At 38.9% G+C, this 15,031-nt stretch overlaps 1 pseudogene; it reads right to left on the reverse strand.

Moving 5' to 3' along the window:
• Positions 1 to 3,728: 3,728 nt before the first annotated feature.
• On the reverse strand, positions 3,729 to 4,445 carry LOC149192346 (proteasome subunit alpha type-4-A-like; annotated as a pseudogene).
• Positions 4,446 to 15,031: the final 10,586 nt, after the last annotated feature.

The following is a 15,031-nucleotide window of genomic DNA, read 5'->3' on the forward strand; positions in this document are numbered from 1 at the left end:
TAGAATTCTATTTGCATACTGATTGTAAATTTCTTGTTCATGGATTCATCATTACTCCCAAAGATAATACCATTTACATAGACTGCAAGAATGCACATATTACCTCCATTCTTGATGTAGAGATTTCTATCATTTGAGCCCCTATTGAAACCTTGTTGATGAAGATAAGCATCCAACTTAGAATACCATGCCCTAGGGGCCTGCTTCAAACCATACAGTGCATTCTTTAGTTTACATACAATATATTTGTATTCTATTAATTAAAATCATTCTGGTTTTTCTACATATACTTCTTCCTTGAGTTCACCATTTAGGAATGTTGACTTCACATCCATTTGATATATCTTGAACCCTTTGAAGCAAGAAAAAGCCAAAAACATCTTGATGGCCTTTGTATGTGCTACAAGAGAAAATGTTTCACCAAAGTCAATTCCTTCCACTTGCGCACATCCTTTGCAAACAAGTCTCGCTTTATTTCTTGTTCTTGTACTCCCACTTGGTACGAATTACATTTTTTTCCTTTTGTCTTGGAACATATTTCCAAGTTAGATTCTTTTCAATCTTAACCAATTCTTCATCTATGGCCTTGATCCAGTGTTCATCCTTGTTGGCTTGAGAATTTTTTTTGGCTCTAATAAGGAAAAAAAGACACGTCTTCTTGGGGAGATGTATTTGCAAGGTTTATTCTAGTTTGAACCTTTAAATCTTTATTCCACAAAATCTAATTATCTTGATTATTTTTCTGCACATACATAGATGGAGTCTTAGCTTGCATAGGCTCATGTTCTTCTATGTTAACTTCATCAAATTCTTCATCTTCTAGTTCGTCTGATGGAAATTCTTGAGAGATATCTAGATTAGGCTAAGTTGGAGGAAGAACATCATTATGTCAGAGTGATTAATCTAATTCCAAATCTACACTTTGAATAAATCGGTTTAGTCCATTCATGGATATTAAAATTATTTTCATTAAACTCATTAACTGAAACATTACATTAGCAGCTTAATAAATAATGACCAACAGATTGAACATGTGAACAATAAGTAATAAGCAAGCTAAAACATCACACCATCACATAATAACAACACATATTGACACCAGATACAAGTGGAAGCCCATAAAGGGAGAAAACCATGATTTTATTATTATTGTGATTCAAAGGAAAGCTCCTACTCCTTATTACATCTGATTTTATGTAGGCTCTAGCCTACAAGAGGCTACTACCTCAATTTTTCCGCAAGCTACAACATGCAAGAAAGCTCAACCTCCCATATGTTTTCTACAGGATACAACCCATAAGAGGCACCTACCTAAACCAGCTCCAACTGGATGTTTATCAAGCCACAACTTCAAAGGAGACTGCAATCCCCTAATGCAAACAAGAAAAAACAATGTGATAGTTTACCTGGTCATAAATTTTGCATATCCCCATCTTCATTTCTACCTCTTCTTTCCTTCAAATCAGCTTCACATAAAATTCATATGTGCCAAGTAACTAAATCATAACACCTCAGTCAACTCTCACACATTCTCCAACTCTCTAACTACTAGCTACCTTCCAAAACCACATCTTTTATAAAGAAATTTTCCTGGTTGTTTATATTCCTCATAAGAATATGAAGTGAATAGGCTTTGACTCTTTGCCTTCCACTCATTCATTTCCAAGATCTTCATATTTTGAATATTAGAACATAAATAAATTCTCCACCACATATTATTTCAACCATCTATAAAGATTAGGTACACCAATATCAACATAGGGAAAAAAGTAACATGATAAGATTACAACTCATGCACATAGTGCAAGCACTCTCTAATGCAAACAATATGCACAAAACATATGAAAGCAATGCAAGCACATGTATGCAACATTCACTCTCCAAAGTCATCAATATGATCAAAGCCATCTTTTCTTCATGCCATTGCCTCGATAACCTTGAGCCTTTTCTTGTGTTTAATTTCATGGAGTTTTTCCTTTTCTATCATGAAGTCTTGCTTTTGCTGTCATGGAGTCTTGCCTTTGCTGTAATGGAGTCTTGCCTTGCATCACAACAATTCAGCTCAACAACAAATTAGTGTCACCACAAATTCTTCATTAAACAATATCTGCAACATTATCCAAGCATATCACAACTCCTTTATGCTTTTACTTACATCAACTCATCATGACTTATCAAAGCCATCAACACAAGCATCAAGCCATCAACATGTGAATATATCATGACATGCAAACATGCCAACGTACCACCATGCCATATCACCCACTTGTTGTTGCTCCTTTGTTTTGCTACTACTGCATACCTTCAATGATCCTACATCCCTTGCTGTTCTTGTTTCCTTGTTGTTCCTTTACCTTTGCATTGCCTTGTTGTTGCTCCTTTTCCTTGCTGCTCTTATGTTCCTTGCTCCTGCATACCTTGCTGCTACTCCTTTGCCTTGATGCTCCTATGTTCCTTTCTCCTACATACCTTGCTACTTCTCCTTGCCTTGCTGCTACTTTGTTTCTCCGTTGCCATCAATGACACTAATTCCATCAACCTCCCCCTTTGGCATTGATGAAAAAACTTTGTTTCTCCCCCTTTTGTTCTGAGAAAACACTTCTCCTCTCCTCCACTTACCTCCCCCTTTGAAATCAATGGCAAGGGGTTGTGAATCCTATCAACAATTTAGTTCCTCCTTGAATGTTCACATCTAAATTTAGGATTTAGTTTATATTCTGGACATTGTTCCTTTGATGCTAATCTTTAATTTAAATCAATAATATGAATCATATCAGATTCACGCTCACTGCATTTGTCATTCCAATAACGTTTCTCCTTATTGCATAATGGATGGAATTTTGTGACTTGAAAGTGTTGATGAACCCTATATTGCATTTAGGTTCTTTGAAAGACCAGTTGGATTTTGTTGAGATTTAGAAATCGGAGATCTGAAAGGGATGTAAACACTACACCGAGCCACTCTTCAATCTTATTATTTAACAAAAACAATGTTTAAAGTAAATTACATAATGAAAGTCCATTTGGAATCTCTTTAATTTTATTCATGCAAAGATTCCGGTTCACCAGTTCATTTGATTCCCATGCAATGGCTGGTATGATTTCTAGGCCCTGTCCACTCTATCTAACAACAAAAAATTGTCCTACATTTTCCCTGCAATGTCGTCTGTCTCCTATAAAAATATTATAATCTAGTTACATTTATACGAAAATCCTGACCATCATGAATCATGCTCCTCCTGCAATCTTGATAGGCATAAGGTTCTGGCAGTTATAATATTTGTTACTGACATATCTTGTCCTCACTATGTACAATGTGAATAGTATATTGATATGGGATATAGAAAGTTGTGATCCCTCTGGAGACAATGCATTTCAAAGTTTGATTTCTACCCTTGTCTTCTCCACGAAAACCTCAAAGTTTGAATCTATCCATTATCATCGAGTGATGTATGTATTCATATAAGCCGATTTCAAGAGGTCTGGAGTCGAATTGAAGGGTTAAATTGATGACTGTGTAGAAGCGTAACAAATTTGCTGCGTTACTTCCTCGAGAAAAAAACGCGGCAAAAATGCAGCGAATTCACCATTCTCATACCATTTTCCTGATTTACTTTACAACTCATCTATAATGCTATATGTATGTATTCATTGGACGCTGCATATAAACCATGTGATAATGTTCAGCTGTACACTGACAAACAAAATGAATACTACTGCAAATTGAATTAAGTAGACGCTACTGCTGGATGAGCGAGATTCAATTTCTCTAGTAGTAAGACAAAGACTTGAGCAAGTAAACCTAGTACTTCACTTCTTCATAAGGAAACAAAAAAAAATCAGCTAGGTCTAACTGCTCGGGAGAGATAACAATAATCTCTAATATCTCGCTGATCACCCTCAGTGCACACTCAACAACCTCATCCTTGTATTCTTGTCTCAACATAGTCTGCACAACTGGATTATTTGCACCAATCTCTATAGCCTTTAATCCTAATATTTTCGAACCGGGTCACTCATACAAAGGTGGAACCCATGATTCTTATACCATATTAAAAACGTAAAGGAAACAATGATATACTGAAGCCCTCCAAATTGCGTGTACCCCTTCTTTGTATCACGGAGGAATTGAACCAACCGTTAAACATGTATGGGCTCTTGGTACACAAAGGTCTGTGCCTGAACTCTGGTAGTGTTAATAAACATGACTGTGTCTACCACGATTCCAACAACATCACCATCACCTTGTACATTTTCTCTATGGATTTGGAGGTTTGAAGAGGCTGGGAAGTAACCCATTTCTCCCCTGCTAGTATAGCCCCATATTTTTCCAAAATTCCAACTATTTCTCAAGCATTGTCAATAGATTCCGTGGCATAATCAATCTAGTATAATCGACCTTCAGGAGAGAATATTGTAGTCCTTCTATCGTATCGTCGACACATTTTGATCATGAAAATTTGTTATGATGATCAACTGCTACAAACAGTCAACAAAGCTTCCACCTATGCTCATTGCTTCATATCCATAACATTGTATTTCAACAATAATAAAATGTCGTCAATGCATATAGTAACTCAACACAACATTATGGGCCCCATCAATCCATTAATTGAAAAAAACCAATTGTAATCATATAAATACAACATGTTGTTTTCATTCTCCTCAAAGCACCTGCTTAATGTAACTGTGTTATAAAACATGCATAGATGAATCTAGCTAGTAAAGGTTGAACACACAGCTTTGCATAGCAAAAACACTAGAAGAATAAAAAAAACAAAAAGAATGATTGATTCAAAAAATAGGTTACAATGCTCATGATATAGCATTACTGGGTGAAGATCCCAAGGTAATGTGCCATAGTGGTGATCAATGAGAGGACTCAACACCTACAGCAAGTTCCGGAGAGAATTAGCCAGTTGCGGAGTGAAAGGAGAAGCAAATCAGGGAGTAAATCATGCAGAAGAACTAGCCAATTGTAGAGTGAAAGGAGGAGAAAATCAGGGAGTAAATCATGCAGAAGAACTAGCCAGTTGTGGAGTGAAAGGAGGAGCAAATCAGGGAGTAAATCATGTAGAAAGGATCTTGCATGTAGTCCCATGCTCTAACTAAGTGTCCGCATGTGCCAGTAATGAAGGTCCTAGGTGTGTAGTACCTCCAACACCCCCCCTGAACACCACTATGGGAAAAAATAGAAAATGGGCTCTAGCAACTAAGGCCAAAGGTCATTCAAAATACAATGCAACTTGTACTAAAATTGAGGAAAGAGGGAAAACCTCGTGGGAAACCCCTCCCCCCCCAAAAAAAAATACAATGTAATCAAAAGAAAAGAGGAAGAAAAGACAGTTGCTAAGCAACTGTGTCCTTCACTCCAAGACGATCGTGCAAAGAGTGAAACTTCTACTCAGTGAATGTCTTGGTGAAGATGTCTGCAGTATGTTCTGCTGAAGAACAGAACTGCAAATCAATGACCTAGTCATGTACTAAGTTTTTGATGCAGTGCATATGGATCTCTACGTGCTTCGTCCGCTGCTGCTGTACTGGATCCCTGCAAAATTTGGGAGTGCTCTGATTGTCACACCAGATGATAGTGGGCTAGTGGAACTGGATGCCCAACTCAGTGAGGAAGTGTTGTAGCCACAGAGCCTGAATGGTGATGTTGACTACTCCTCTGTACTCGGTCTCAGCTGAAGAGAGAGCAAAAGCAACCTGCTTCTTGCTCAACCAATAAATAGGGCTAGACCCTAGACTGAGTGAATATTCGAAGGTGGACTTGTGATCAATGCTGTCACCCGCCCAATCAGAATCTGTGAAGCCAAGGAGATTCAATGCAGTGCATGTTGCATAGTGAATCCCGAAGGTGATGGTGCCCTGCACATATCGGAGGATGCACTTGGTAGCATTCTAATGTAGCTCATGCGGCTCCAACATGTATCTGGAAAATGCCCCTATTGCATATGAAAGATCTGGTCTAGAGTGGGTGAAGTACAATAAGTTCCCCACTAGCTGTCGGTAGAGAGTACTGTCAACTGATGGAGTGTCACCTTCATCCTCAAGGTGGACCCCAGACAGAAAAGGAGTCGGTCCTGGCTTGCATTCAGTCATGTGAAATCTCTCGAGGAGATCCCGTGCATACTTAACTTGAGAGAGTTTGATGCCTGTGGCATCCTGGCTGATCTCAAGACCAAGAAAGAAGTGTAATGGACCCATCTCCGTCATCAAGAACCTATCATGCAAGGCCCTCTTGATTGTAGCAATGGCTGAAGCCGAGTTGCCGGTGATCAGGAGATCATCCACATACAAAAGTAAGATAAGAAGAGAATCATGTGTCCTAAGCATGTAAACAGTTGGATCAGACTTACATCTTTCGAAGTTTTGTGATAAGAGAAAAGAATCCAACTTCGCATACCAAGCTCTCGGGACCTGCTTAAGGCCGTAGAGAGACTTCTTGAGTCTGCAAACCAAAGATGAATTCTGAATGAAACCATGTGGCTGCTCCATGTAGATCTCCTCAGATAGGTCTCCGTGAAGAAAGACATTCTTCACATCCATCTGATGTACTTCCCACCCCTAGGCAGCTGCAATGGCAAGTGAAAGGCGTATGGAATCCATATTTGTTATTGGAGCAAGGGTCTCATCATAATCAATGCCATGCACTTGCTAGAAGCCTTTGGCTACTAGCCTAGCTTTCTGTCTCGTGATTTGCCCATCTGCAACACTCTTGGTCCTGTAGACCCATTTGCATCAGACAAGTTTCCTTCTTGAAGGAAGGAGCACCAGATCCGAGGTCTGGTTCTCGAGGAGGGAGCTATACTCCTCCTCCATGGCAGATTCCCAAGAGGGATGCCCATCAGCCTCAGCATAAGACTGCAGATCAGAAGACTGAACCAAATGACAATGACAGGATGGCATTGGTTTAGTGGTAGTGAGGGTAAGAGGAGGCTCAATAAACTTTGAGCTAGTCCTCTGTGGATCAGAATTATCCCCCACAAGACCATTTCTAGCAGCTGGGTGGTCTTGTGCATATATCTCACTTAAGCTCCTTGTTCTCTGATTTATGATAGGGGAAGTTGATTCACTGTTGGAAGCCCGATTTGGGCTTGGATGTGGATCATTATATGCATGCATTGGATTTGTATATGAAGACTTTGTCTTTGCATCTGCATGCTCTACCTCGGCATCTTCATGCTCTGTATTTGCATCTGAGTGTATTGAGTCATCATCTCAGACATGAGGTAGATAAAAGGTGTCTGCGTGCGGCAATTGAGGTACATGTGAGAGACTTTCCTCAAATTGACACTTCACTCAATGATGAGCTTGTCCGTAGAGGAAATCAGGAGTCGGTATCCCTTCACACCATCAGGGTATCCAACAAAGATGCACTCAATGCTCTGTGGATCAAGAGCTTTCCTCTTTTCAGAGGGGATCCTGGCCCATGCTCGGGAGTTGAAAACACGGAAGTGGGTGACCTCCGGTTTAGTGCCACTCCAAGCCTCAAAGGGGGTCTGATCCTTGACAGACCTATGAGGAGATTTGTTCTGGATGTAGTTAGCACAATTAAGTGCTTCAGCCCATAGCTTATGAGGTAGTGACTTAGCATGCAACATGCAGGAAGCCATCTCTTTGAGAGATCGGTTCTTTCTCTCAGTAATTCCGTTCTGCTACGGAGTGTATGGAACTGTGTGCTCCAATTGTATGCCAGACTCAAGGCAAAGGTTCTAAAGTGTTTTGTTAACATATTCCCCCCCATTGTCTATATGGAGGGCTTTGATCTTTCTCTCTGACTGTGTCTCAACTAGTGCTTTGAAATCTTCAAAGTGCGCAAAAAATTCAGATTTAGCCCTGAGAAGATACACCCAAGTATACTGTGAGAAATCATCAATAAATGTAAGCACATACCTTGCTTTGTTGATGGAAGGATGAAGAAAAGGCCCCATGAGATCACTATGGATCAGATCTAGAGGAGAGGATGATCTGTGAGTCTTGCCGGTGTAAAACTTTTCTCTAGGATGTTTTCCAAGGACACACCCTTCAAAAACTCCTTTGGAGAAACTGATATTTGGCAAGCCTTCCACCATCTCATGCTTGCTTAGCTACTGCATATACCTATAATTTAAGTGACCAAACCTCTCATGCCAAAGCCTACTACTATCATCAGCATGTGTAAGCAATAAGGAGGATTAAGATTCAATAAATTCAGAAAATGTATACAGTCTAGCTCCATTGTTTACCTCACCGGTTGCAATTTTGGAGCTGCTATGTAGGTTATATATGTTTACTGCATCTGGAGTGAATTCCACTCTCTTTTCGGTGCCGGAGTGAGTGATCTAATAAACTGAAAGCAGGTTTACCGAAAGTTTTGGAACATGAAGCACATCTTCAAAGCTTCCATGTAAAAGTTCCACTCTACCTTTTCCGGTGACCTCAATGGGTGAGTCATTTCCCATGAGGATGAGAGGTCCTTTGCATGCATCCAAAGAGGAATAAACTTCCTTTGCAACAGCGATATAATGTGATGCACCAAAATCTATAATCCATGCATTAGGGGAAGAGTTAATTGCAACTAAAGCATGAAAATTGTTACCTTTCCCATGTGACGGATCCTCAGTTTTCTTCTTGGCACCCTGAGGGATGTGGTCCCCAAGGTTGTGCTTCTGAAGGATTTCTGCCATTTGGTCAATTTGTTTCTTCATGTAGGAGGATTCCATGGAATCCTCAGTGACAGTAGGTGCATTTGTCTCCTTTCTTCCCTTTCTCATTTCTAGAGTCGGAGGAGTCATTGAAGGGCTTGGTGTACCCTTCCTTCTTTGGATGGGAATGCGCTTTTCCCTTATCTTTTTGCTGCTGATTTTTCTGATTTGAACTAGATCTATGATTTTTATTGTGGCTACCATCATGCACGGCAAGTTCATGCGCCTTTGGAGGTTTGATTTTCCCCATGCCAATGAGTTTATCTTGCTCAAAAGTGAGGGACTCCATGAACTCTTTGAGAGAAGGCATAGTGTAGGATTTACCTGTTGCGAGCCTTACTGAATGAAATGTTGGATCCCTATAATACTAGTGATTACCCATTACTATTGTAGTTGTACCCCTTATTAATATTGTTGTGCCCCTATTATCCCCATATTGTTATTACTGTGTCCCATAGCATCCCTCTATTGTTTTTTTTGTGGCTTTATATTATTATTGTTAGGTCGACTGGGTTATATTGTGACTCCTTGTACTCCTATATATAGAAAGGAGCTTTTGTCATTTGAATCATCTAAGAATTGTTCATTTATGTAATGTAAAGGAGGTTGCCCCCTCAAAGAGGCTGAATTCTAAGGCGTTGATCTATCTTTTCTATCTTTTTCTTGAGCTGGTTTCATAACATTTGGTATTAGAGGTTTGGATTCTAGGGTTTCGCTGCTCCATACAGGTCATCGTGGCATTTTCGCTAGAAATTTTTTTCTATGATGTTTCAGAAGCTAAAAAAAAACCCATTTGATAAGACGTCGCGCTGAATCTCGGGTCTGAATTTCAGAGCTTTTCAGGCTATATTTGCGGAGATATGATCTGAGGAAGTTGGTCTTTTTGCAGACTCCTGAATTACGTTCCAAACAGGTGACCTGGGGAAAATCATCATAACTTTCTCTCTGAGCATCGGATTGAACTTTTGTAAGAAGCTACAGAAAGAGGACGGACTGTAGTTTCTTGTATATCTTTTTCATAGCCAAAGGTCGAAACAGGGACACGTGGCACGTCGTACAAGTTCGCTCTACTGAACTAGTCTATAATCAGGTCACTGTGGGAGATTTGACATAACTCTTCCTTGGAGAATCCAATTGGGATCAGACTGGTGGCATTGGAAAGAGGACACAGAGGGCTACTACAGGTCGCAATTTCAGAATTGGATGATCAGAAATTACAAAGATACATCAGAGGCAATATCGAGCTCCTATAAAGTGAAAAAATGTGTGTAGATTTTTTTAAATTTTTGCTTAAGCTTGGTTGAAAAATTATTTTGAAGGAATTCAAAGGGCATAGTAGAGCATTGTTATTGGTAACTGATTCCCAGAGGAAAGAAAATACAAACACTTAGTAAGCAACTTGAAAGCAGTAGCATGACTCATGAAGAAGAGGAAGAAATGCTACATGATATATCAAAATTACAAGACCAAGTGCAACAAATGTCAGTCTCACAAAAGCTAACAGAAGCTAAGATAAATGGCATGGAATCTAAGATAAAGGGCGTGGAAACTAAGATGAATGGCATGGAAGCTAAGATGGACGATTGGAAGACAGATTTGAAGACAAACATGGAAGAATTGAAGATAAATATGAATAAGTCGCTACAAGAAATGGTCACTAATGGTGAAAGGGTAGTAAAGGAAACTCATGATGAGAACAAAAGAAATGTTAATCATGATTCCATAGACCCTAATGTTGGATCAAAGACCCACCATATTCCAAAAATCGATATGAGGAAGTTTGATGGCAAGGATCCCTCAACATGGATATTACAGATGGAGCAATTTTTGATCTCAATAATGTGCAAAACACACAAAAGGTACGTATTGCAACTTTATATTTGGAACCAAATCAGTTTGTATGGTATCAATGGCTTTCCTCTCGTAAACAAATTATCACTTGGGCAATTTTTACGGAAGAATTGACAACACATTTTGAGGATACAAAAAGCAACACTTTTTTTAGCCAATTGATAAGTCTCAAATAAAAGGGTTCAATAATGGAGCACATTGAGGAGTTCCAAAAATTGAACATAAGGGTAAAAAATATTCCAGAGGAGCATAGGATTGATGTGTTCATAGGGACTTTAAAGGATAATATCCAACATGATGTTCGACTTTGGGAACCTGATTCATTAGAGAAGGCATTCAGGTTAGCAAGAAAAATGGAAAGCAAAATTATGGCAATCAGGAAGCACACCACTCACAACTATAAAGATGGAAGTGTTGTTGTCCCTAGTCTTCCACAACCTATAAGGTTGACACCACAACAATTGGAAGAGAAAAGAGCAAAAGGGATTTGTTACAGTTGTGATAGCAAATACACTAAAGGTCATAAGTGTGCTGAGAAGAAATTATTCTACATAGATTGTGAAGAGGAAGAAGAAAATGAGCAAGAAAGGTCAAAAGAAGAGGATATACTCTAGGAACAAGGCCTAGATAAAGAAGAAATGAATCCAACCATATCTTGTAATGCATTGGCGGGAATTACCACTCCTCAAACCATCAAGATAGAATGACAAATCAAGAAGAAAAAGGTAATAGTGTTGATTGATTCAGGAAGTACCCACAATTTTATTCATTGTAAGGTAGCAAAAGAATTGAATTGCTTCTTATATCCAGCACCAGAGTGTCAAGTGATGGTTGCAAATGGAGGAACAATAAATTGCTCGGGAAAGTGCCATAATATCAAGCTATCCATGGGAGAATATGTATTGACTAGCCCAATGCTTTCCATTCCAATGGGAGGTGCTGATGTTGTACTAGGAGTCCAATGGCTACAATCCTTGGGTACAATAGCTTTTAATTTTCAAGAACTTTTCATGAAATTTTCTGTGGAAGGAAAGGAAGTTCAATTAAGGGGTATTGAAGGGAAATCGGGAAAGATAATCAGCTCTAACGGTATGACAAAGCTTTTAAAAAAGGAACAAAGAGGTGTAATTGCACAATTATGTTCGCTAGATGTTTCCACATTGGAATCATCTATTTCTCCAGATCTCCAAAAAGTCTTGGACAATCATTCCAAGGTATTTGAGACTCCCAAAGGTCTCCCACCTATTCGTGATCATGATCATGCTATTCATCTGATTCCAGGAAGTGTTCCTCCAAACATCAGGCCATACAGATATCCCTATGCCCAAAAGAGTGAAATTGAACGTATGGTTGCAGAAATGCTAGAGGCTGGTATAATTCAACCGATTCAAAGTTCTTTCTCTGCTCCAGTAGTATTGGTGCACAAGAAGGATGGATCATGGTGCATGTGTCCGAATTATAGGGAGCTCAACAAGCTCACTATTAAAGATAAGTTCCCCATTCCTGTCATTGATGAATTACTGGATGAATTGCATGGATCAATTTACTTCACCAAGTTGGATCTTCGTTCAGGATATCATCAAATCAAAATGAAGACTGAAGACATTTCGAAAACAACATTTAGAACTCATGAGGGTCATTATGAATTTTTGGTCACGCCTTTTGGCCTTACTAATGCACCTTCAACATTTCAACGTTTGATGAATTCAATTTTCAAACCATTCCTTAGAAAATTTATGTTAGTATTTTTTGATGATATACTAATCTACAGCAAGTCTTGGAAGGATCATGTTCAACATGTTGACAGGGTGCTACAACTATTGGAGGAGAAACAATTATATGCAAAAAGATCCAAATGTTTCTTTGGAGTACAAGAGGTGGAATATCTGGGTCATATTGTATCTCATGAAGGAGTTAAGGTAGACCCTAGCAAAATTAAAGCCATTAAGGAATGGAAAATTCCCACATCCATAAAGAATCTGCAAGGATTTTTCGGGTTGACAGGGTATTATCGCAAGTTTGTTAAGAATTATGGGAGAATAGCAACACCTCTAACAACATTATTGAAGAAAGATGCATTTTCATGGACTCCAGAAGCAACAAAGGCATTCGAACATCTTAAAGAGGCAATGTGCCAAGCACCGGTCTTAGCTACACCGGACTTCACAAAAACCTTTATTGTGGAATGTGATGCTTCAGGAAATGGAATTGGTGCTGTTTTAATGCAAGATGAAAGACCCATTGCTTTTGAAAGTCGTCCAATCAAGGGAAAGTTTTTACACAAAGCTATTTATGAGAAGGAAATGTTGGCAATACTCCATGCACTTAAGAAATGGCGACCCTACCTAATGGGAAGACACTTCAAGGTAAAAACGGATCATGATAGCCTTAAATACTTTTTAGAACAAAGATTATCCTCTGAAGAGCAACAAAAGTGGGTCACAAAGATGTTGGGTTATGACTTTGAAATCATCTACAAAAAAAGGAAGCAAAATGTGGTGGCAGATGCACTCTCAAGAAAGGAGGAGGATGTGGAAGCATTGTTGTGCGCCATTTCTATTATCCAACCAGATTGGATAAACGAAGCAAGGGAGGAATGGAAGAATGACGAAGAAGTGTGGGCACTTATTCGAAAGTTACAACAAGATTCTAGTATGTCTGATACATTTAACTAGCAAAATGATTCGTTATGGTACAAAGATCGCTTATACCTCTGTAAGAATTCCCAGCTAAAACAAAAGATTCTTATGGAATTGCACACTTCTCCCTTAGGAGGGCACTCAGGATTTTTAAAAACTTACCACAGGGTTAAGAAGGAATTTTTTTGGGATGGCCTTAAATCAGATATTCAAAATTTTGTGGTGGAATGTTTGGTTTGCCAACAAAATAAAGTTGAAACAATTAAGATACCGGGTCTATTACAACCTTTATCCATTCCAAGCCAACGTTGGGAGGAGGTTTCAATGGATTTTACCACAGGTTTACCCAAGTCTGAGGGAAAGAGTGTCATCATGGTGGTAGTTGACAGACTTACCAAATATGCACACTTTTGTGCAGTATCACATCCATTTAAAGCCAGTATAGTTTCTACTGCATTTATGGAAACAATTCAAAAGCTACATGGAAACCCAAAGATTATTGTAAGTGACAGAGATCCCATTTTCACTGGAAATTTTTGGACAGAATTATTTTCTTGTCTTGGTACTGAGTTAGCTCATAGCTCATCTTATCATCCTTAATCTGATGGGCAAACTGAGATAGTAAACAAATCTTTGGAAGGATATCTTCGTTGCTTTGTATCTGATAAACAGACACAATGGGTCAAATGGTTGCCTTTGGCTGAATGGTGGTATAACACTTCCTTCCATACAGCAACAAAATTGACCCCATTTGTGGCACTTTATGGGTATCATCCACCATCCATCACATCATATTTAAGAGAAAATTCTAAGATTCAAGTAGTGGAACATCACATCGAACATCAAAAACAAGTCCTCCAACACTTAAAGGATAACCTCGTGTTGGCACAGAATAGAATGAAACAACAGGCAGATCAACATCGTAGCGAAAGAAGTTTTGATGTAGGTGATTGGGTATTCCTATGGCTACAACCATATAAGCAAATGTCCCTCAAGCAAGCTAAGAAGGATAATAAATTATCACCAAAGTATTATGGTCCATACAAGGTGTTACAAAAGATTGGTACTATGGCATACAAATTGGAGCTTCCTGCAGCTTCTCGATTGCACCCAGTTTTCCATGTTTCATGTTTAAAGAAGGTTATAGGCGACAAGCTCCCAGTTCAAACAATATTTCTAGAACTTGACGAGGAAGGAAAAATTATATTGGAACCGGAAGCAGTCACAGAAACAAGAACTCGACAGCTATGAAATCGATCAATTTCGGAGTATCTTATCAAGTGGAAGAAATTATCCTCTGAATAATCCACATGGGAGAATGATAATTTTATATAGAAGCATCCAGAACTTCTCAAGCGTTGAGGACAACACTTTTTTGAAGGAGAGGGGCATGTTGGGTCCCTATAATACTAGTGATTACCCCATTACTATTGTAGTTGTACCCCTTATTAATATTGTTGTGCCCCTATTATCCCCATATTGTTATTATTGTGCCCCATAGAATCCATCTATTGTTATTTTTGTGGCTTTATATTATTATTGTTAGGTCGGCTGGGTTATATTGTGACTCCTTATACTCCTATATATAGAAAGGAGGTTTTGTCATTTGAATCATCCAAGAATTGTTCATTTATGTAATGTAAAGGTGGTTGCCCCCTCAAAGAGGCTGAATTCTAAGGCGTTGATCTATCCTTTTCTTGAGCTGGTTTCATAACATGAAATGTAGACACAAAGATGGAGTATTCTGGTCCAAGCTTTGACATAATAGAGAGAACTTGGCGACTCTCCTCCTTGGATTTGTCAATTCCACAACCCTTGAGTTGCAGCAATTGATCATTATATTTGGTGAAT

This window comes from Pinus tabuliformis, chromosome 2_2 (genome assembly GCF_031772625.1).
Source record: "Pinus tabuliformis cultivar Carrire ecotype Pingquan chromosome 2_2, CPIR1, whole genome shotgun sequence".
NCBI lineage: Eukaryota > Viridiplantae > Streptophyta > Pinopsida > Pinales > Pinaceae > Pinus > Pinus tabuliformis.